The sequence below is a fragment of the Bidens hawaiensis genome, unplaced genomic scaffold (genome assembly GCF_021521415.1).
Source record: "Bidens hawaiensis isolate Kalapana, Puna unplaced genomic scaffold, B.hawaiensis_p1.1 tig00049650_1, whole genome shotgun sequence".
In the NCBI taxonomy this organism is placed as follows: domain Eukaryota; kingdom Viridiplantae; phylum Streptophyta; class Magnoliopsida; order Asterales; family Asteraceae; genus Bidens; species Bidens hawaiensis.
Window position 1 is genome coordinate 16,040 of NW_027498878.1, and position 7,808 is coordinate 23,847.

General features: G+C 44.0%; 1 pseudogene; it reads left to right on the forward strand.

The window, feature by feature from the left end:
* The first annotated feature begins 4,267 nt into the window (after nt 1–4,267).
* On the forward strand, nt 4,268–6,403 carry LOC143598111 (peroxidase 12-like; annotated as a pseudogene).
* The last annotated feature ends 1,405 nt before the right edge of the window (nt 6,404–7,808 follow it).

Genomic DNA, 7,808 nt, shown 5'->3' on the forward strand with positions numbered 1-7,808 from the left:
GTCCGCACTTTTAGGCTCAAGAAAACCCGTAAGTACAAACTTCCTTTATTTTTGACTTCATAGCTTTCCATTATTAATACTTATCTTCCTTGTGCAGGCGTGGATGCTACCGCATTCCAGGGTGGAGCGGGGAGGAGTACCTCCGGACCCATGACGGTAGGCTTGGTCAGCCTACCTGAGGCGACGAACCAGGCGGCTGCGCCTGCTTCAGTTGCTCACCCAGTTGAGCCAACTGTTCCAACTGTGATGACATCACCGCCGGCTGTCAGTGCCATATTTACTGAATCTTTCACTGAGCCGGCGGTTACTTTTTCTGCGGACTCCGCAGCGACGACCACGGTTGTGAGTTCACCTACGGTGAGTTCACCTCCGTTGGTTTCTACTACCGCGGCGGCCTTCACAATGCCTCCGTCATCGGCAACGACGGCCGATCCTTCAGGTATGCTTGGGGCTTCTTGCCAACCTCTGCCTCCTTCCCATCTGCCTGACCTCTTGGACGGATTTCCCTTGGGTTCAGGTGATGGGTTTGGCGGCTATCGGCCTGTTGTCGACCCTACAGGTGCGTAGGGTTCTTTTGGCCTTTTTTTTATATCATTTTTTCCTAACTGCTTTTTGTTTTTTGCAGTGTCAGATTCCAATGAAGTGTATGTTCCACGCTGGAACATCCGCCGAGGAACAACCCTTCGCACGCCTGTGGAGTGCGTGGAGTGGGCTCGTCACGCAGCTCCCAGTGGTGCGTTGGGGGAAGCAATGGCTAGCTACCAGGAGGGTAGGCTAACCAATGAGCTGCGGATTCTCCTGGCCCGGATGCAGCCGCGCGTCGAGCTGCTTTGTCGTGAAAACGACAAGTTAAAAGCAGCTCGCATCCAAGAAGTAGCTCAGGCGCGGGCTGTCCGGGAGGAGAACAAGAGGCTTACCGCAGTGGCTGCGGAAAAGGAGAAGGCCTTCAAGGCCCTCGAGGTTGAAGTTCAGGCCCGTCTCGAGGCCCGTTCCAAGGCTGCCCAAGCTATTAACGAACAGCTTCGGCTGGCTAAGGAAACTGCACGGAACGCAACTGAGAGGGCCACCAAGGCTGAAGCTGTTGCTGAGCCTCTACGCCTCGAGAATGAGGAACTTAAAGCCAAACTAGAGGCGCTCCAACAGGCTCATGATGCCTTGACGATGGAAGACGCCAAGAAGCTCCAAGAGATCTTGGACCAGAGGAGGGTGCTTGATCATACTGAGCGGAAGCTAAAGGGCGTTGAAGAGGCTGCGGCTAAAGAAGTGTTGCTTGCCAACCTCAACAAAAGTGAAGCCGAACGCGCCCGTAACGAAGCTCAAGCTGCCCTCCAGGAGGCTCTGGTTGCCAAGGAATGGCTTCTTCGAGAAGCGTTGTCTCAGGTAAGCTTAGCTTCATAATGTCTTCACGCTTTTCTTTGTAAATAGAAAAGGTTTTGATACTTGTATATTTTTTTTGTAGGTTGTGCATCGAGTCTTCACGGACACATCATACGACGATGCCATGAGCGCAGCCCTCAACGCTTCTCATGAGGATGGGGAAAAGGCCGGCTTCCTGCTTGGTCTAGGGTTCGTTGAGAAAGGCATCCCGCCTTCCAACTTCCCTTTGTATGATGTGGATACTGAAGCTGTTTATGACCAAGCAGTGAATCAGTATGCCGCCTTCCCGCATCCGGTGGTGGAGAAGGTGAACGAAGTTGCTGCTGCTGATGATGGGCTAGCTATCCTTAAAGCTTTCCTTGAACCGCCACGCTCTACTGATGGTGCTGGTCCAAGTGGAAGTGGTCCTGAAGCTTGATCCTGAAGATCCCTTCCCACTGTTAGGATAGGTTTAGCTTGTATAGATTTATATTCTTGTAGGCGGGTAGTTACCCGGCCATTCTTGTAATGAATATTATGAAATATAAATCTTTGTGCGGGTAAGACCGCTACTTTCACTGGATGACTTGCTTTATAAACGTTATATGACTTGCTCATGCATACTTTAGCTTAAATTAGCAATTTTCCAAGTGTTTAGAATCAGTTAACCTTTGAACGTGGTAGATAATAGGTTGAAGTTTTGCTTCCTCTTTCGTGATTGTGCGGGTAGGACCGTCACTTGCACTTAGTAGGATGGCTAAACTTTACCTATATCTGACCTGCGTGGAGGTTTTCCTCATCTTTTTAGAAATTTTCTAAGTGTTTAGAATAAGTTAACCTTTGAACGTGGTAGATAATAGGTTGAAGTTTTGCTTCCTCTTTCGTGATTGTGCGGGTAGGACCGTCACTTGCACTTAGTAGGATGGCTAAACTTTACCTACATCTAACCTGCGTGGAGGTTTTCCTCATCCTTCTGTTAGAAATTTTCTAAAGTATTTTGAATAAGTTAACCGTTCGACGCGCGGTTGTCAATAGGTTCGGTTTCCTCTCATGATTTGTGCGGTTAGGACCGACACTTTCATTTAGTTGGATGGCCAAAGTTTACCTATGACTGACCTGCGTGAAGGTTTGCCGTTTTTTGGGTTTATGCGGGTTTTGCCGCCTTCCCCACGCAACGACTTTCCACGTAATTATGCGGTGAAAACCGGCATATCAGTGAGTAAATTAACCGTTCGACGCGCGGTTGTTAATACGTTAGTGTTCAGTTTCCTCTATCATGATTCGTGCGGATAGACCGGCACTTTCATTTAGTGGGATGACTGAACTTTACCTTTAACTGACCTGCGTGAAGGTTTGCCGTTTTTTGGGTTTATGCGGGTTTTGCCGCCTTCCCCACGCAACGACTTTCCTCGTAATTATGCGGTGAAAACCGGCATCAGTGTTGAATAAATTAACCGTTCGACGCGCGGTTGTTAATAGGTTAGTGTTCAGTTTCCTCTATCATGATTCGTGCGGATAGACCGGCACTTTCATTTAGTGGGATGACTGAACTGTACCTTTAACTGACCTGCGTGAAGGTTTGCCGTTTTTTGGGTTTATGCGGGTTTTGCCGCCTTCCCCACGCAACGAATTTCACACTTATGCATGCGGTGAAGACCGGCATATCCGTGTGGAAAGTTCATAAGTATAAATGTAAAATCATCAGCGTCGATGTTCTAAGGAGAATCATTTCCATTAGAAGTGGCTCTGGGCCTTTACTTTACAAATTTGGAATTGATCTACATGCAAACTGTGTAATTGAGCTCCCTTCCATGTTGTTGGGATGGGAGTGCCATCGAGCCGATATGCACCTGGTTCGGGATCTCGTTGTTTACGCAGTATGTAGTCTCCAATATTGAAGCTGCAATTTTATTCGTGTTTTCCCCAACTGGGGTTCTACACGCATCAGGCTGCTCAGCGTTCATTGCGCCACGAGGTGCGCCAGCGTCCCATCTCTGACAAATGCTTCGACCATGTCCTTTACGTCTGTGCATTCTTCAGTGTTGTGGCCTTTTGTCCTGTGAAAGTCACAGTATTTGCTCCGATCAGCATTGTGACGATGTCGGATTATTGGAGCCTTTGGCCATGGGAGCTCCTCAGTGGCGAATATCTCGGTGACGCTTTTGGTGAGTGGCGTCCATCTGGAGTTCTGGTTCGACTGTACGTTATCCCTTCCGCCTAACCGATGTTTCAAGCCGGATGAGGTGTCAAAGTTTACCCTTGACTGCCAAATGCCTAGCTTCCGCTTTTTGTTTAGTCGGGCGGTAAGGACGTTGTCTTCTCTTGTTTTCTGGGTGTAGAGGTTTGTGCTCTGGGGGAGATCTCTACCCAGTTGCTTCTCCGTTTCCGCAAAGCGTTTAGCTGCTGTCATGATGACATCCCATGTGGATGGCATGCCATCTTTAACCATATAATAATACTTTAGTTGACTAAGACACGTATATATTAGGTTAAATATATGATAGTTGATTAGTTGTAATGATCTAATGCACTAAAACCACAAAAGCAGTATGTTAAAATAACTTTAAAATAGAGTAATAAAATCAATTATTATTTTCTTAACAATATACGCATTAATGTAATTAAAACATATATGGTCTTTTAATATATACAAAATCACCACATTATTCTAGAACTAGAACTATAAAACATATGGACATGTGGCCCACATAGACTTCAAAGGTGACCAAGATGTCATGCATGGGAAAACCTACATGGTACCACATATTACTCAACACTTTAGGGGACAAAAAAAGCAAATCTTACAAACATGAAAGGGTTTATAGAAACACCTCACCACCTATAAATATCCATCACTTTTGTACATAGGTTGTACATCAAACACAAATAAAAGCTAGTAACCTAACCAGCAATGGCTTGTAAAGTTACAAAAATGCCCTTTCACACAGTTGCAATGAGTGTGAGTGTGTTAATAGTGATGATAATGCATTTGCAAGGTTTAGAGGCACAACAACAGCCAATAGTGGAGGGACTTTCTTGGAATTTTTATCAAAGCAGTTGTCCAAATTTGGAATCAATAATTAGAACACAAATGGAGAGGGTGATCATTGAGGATGTGACTCTTGCTGCTGCTTTGTTAAGAGTTCATTTCCATGATTGTTTTGTTCAGGTATAAATATATAACACCAATCAACCATATATTCATTTTTAACATTGTTTAACCGGACTAGTCATTGAACCGACCGTCTTTTTGGTTCACTGATCAGACTGGTCGAACTGAACTCAAGAACGGTTGATATATATTTATACATAAAGTTTAATATACTTAAGTATCTTATGTTGAAAAATAATCACATTCACTTTGAAGAAATAATAGACTAGTGAAAAAAGGTGACTAAATTACAATATCAATATTTGTAAAGTTCTCTCATTTACATGAGAGATGTTGGGTTTTAATCACAAATGTTACATAAAAAGACATTCAAAAGATTTCACATACACACAAACATAGGTTATATATGTACAAAAGGAGCTTAACGTGTGAAGCGTACAAATTACCAAGTTAGTGATTTGTGCATCTTATGGATATAGAGGAGTCATTTCGGTTGTAAGCTACTCGAGACCGATTAGCTATAAGCTCGAAACAAATTAAGCTTAAACGAATGAAAAACCACGCAAGTTTGATATTTATAAAGGTCTTCTTTTTAAAAGTATATGTATAATATGCATTATGTATATCTTGCTTTGTAACTAAAGTCTACTATTTATTTCTATATGTTTGACGATAGTTTTATTGTTATAGGGTTGTGATGGTTCGGTTTTGTTGGATGGTTCGGCAAGTGGGCCGGTTGATAGTGAGCAAACTGCACCGCCAAACCTAAGTTTAAGGGGGTTCAATGTTATTGAGGATATTCGTAGTAGGGTTCACAATGAATACGGTGCTGGTAGTGTCTCTTGTGCTGATATCACTGCATTGGTTGCACGCGACACTGTTGTCTTGGTAAAATTTTCGCATACATCTTTCCATAATGCTTTTATGATCGGACAAGTCATGTACGGGTTCACTGGTCTGACGTTTACATATCGGGTGGCGTTATAAATAACTTGAAACTTAATATATATATATATATATACACACACACTAATCCTCTTGTATGTTGTGTGAATTTAAAATGTTAACAAAATATGAAACATGAAATAATCAACATGATACACTGTTTATACTAAACAAAATATGAAGTCTGAAATAGTAAATGAATCGATGATAAACGGGATTCTATAATTTTTTTTAGTATTTTGTGAAATTTGGTATATTTCCTCGGTTCAACCTATTCAAATGGACTCAACCGAATCAGTTATATAGTTAGTTCGTGTTCAATTAATCTAGTTACATGTGATTTATTTATATAATCGTGTTTTATACGTGTTTTGGACTGGCGGTCCAGAATATATCGTTCCTCTAGGTCGAAGAGATGGACTCACATTCGCCACAGTAAATGCAACACTCGACAATCTTCCATCACCATTTGTCCCTACGGACACGCTACTAACCAACCTTGCCGCTAGAAACTTTGACGCCACCGATGTCGTGGCCCTTTCAGGGGCCCACACCCTCAGTGTCGCTGATTGCTCATCGTTCGCACGACGACTTTACCCCACACAAGACACAACTATGGATGAAACATTTGCTAACACCCTTAGAGGTGTATGTCCATCCCTAAATACAACAAATATCACTACATCCTTGGACATTAGGTCTCCAAACTTGTTTGATAATAGGTACTTTGTCTCTCTAATAAACAATCAAGGACTCCTAACGTCCGACCAAGATTTGTTCACTGACGAAAGGACCTGAGACATTGTCACGAGCTTTGCGGCTAATCAAACATTGTTTTTTGAGAGGTTTGTGAATGTTATGGTGAGGATGGGGCAAATGCAAGTGTTGACTGGCACACAGGGTGAAATCCGCAATACTTGCTCTAGTTGAAACTCGGACGACTTGGTTATATCAAATGTTGTCTTGGGCCGCGACATGGACAACATTTGAAGCTTCTAAGGTTGTTAAGATACTATTGTTTCATGTGTGGGGTTTTATGTTTGATCTTTCATGTTTCATGTATCATGTTTTGTAATGTATTCATGTTTTGTAATGTATGTGCACTTTGCTTTGTGTAATTTATCAAACAATTGTTAAAGCATTATATTTTAATTGCCTGGTGAAAATTTACTTTACATATTCATAAGCATATTATACTTAGCTGAAGAGGTAGGTCCCAGCAGAGCCTAGTTAGACCCGCAAGACTCACCTCAAAGAGGGACGTCTGCGCAGTTGAACCCGAAAGACTCACCTTCAACAGGGACGTCTGCGCAAAGGCTAAACTCGCAAAACTCACCTTGAAGAGAGACGTCTGCGCAGAAACCAACTGGATCCGCAGGACCCACCATGCTCAGAGACGTGACGTCCTTACGCGCAGTACGCTAGCTGTTCCCGCAGGAAAAGCCTCCCAATGGACGACGTACTCCGCCTGTTCCCGCAGCAACGGATACTAGCCATCAGGGAAGGCTACCCGCGCAGCAAGGCTACACGCACAAGGCACTTAACTCTTAAATAATTCAGTAATGTCACCTGAAGAAGGAGTGAGCAAGCCGGGAAAACTCCCGCCCAAATGAGCCAGTCCGTACGCTACTGGAGGATCTTTTGTACTGTACCTGACGAGGTATGGACAAAAGATCTGACCAAAGCTGCGACAGCTCACTGACAACATTACAACGAGCAGCATGCTCTATTACTTAATGTCACTATCAGCCGCTGCCTACTCACCAACCTGTCGTAGCACGTGCATAGCCTGCAGTTGGTGGAAAAGGAATAGTACACAGCCGGCCTGGTCACTATCAGCCGCTGCCTACCCACCAACCACCAGCATGGCATGTGCGTAGCCCACAGTTGGCAGAACAGGAATACTATTCAACCGGCTGTACCTTCTTGGAAACCTACCTTCGGCTATAAATACTCCAACACCTTGGAATGGTATTATCATCTTATCTTATCTTCTCTAGCAATCTCTTAATATACACTTATATTCAAGAGCAATCTAGTCTGATTCTCACGCCGGAGGGTGGTCACAAGGAGGTACCCCCCCCTTCTCAGTGACGAGCTCACGGTGTCTGTTTTGCATGTCATCAGAAGAAGCATCTTTGCCGGACCTAACCCCTCGTGGGAAACATCTATTTAACCCCCAGATTATCCGTAATTTGCCCGGGGTCACTTAGTGTTTCTTCATTGGCGCCATCCGTGCATAAAAGCTAGAACTAATTCTCAGTTTTTTTCAAAACTTCTGGAAAGATGGTTAACGTTACTCCGGTCCCAAGGCCAGGGAGTAACCAAGAAACCCCGGTAACCACAACCCCAGCTACTGGGGGGAACACCGGCGAGTACACACATTTTACGAACA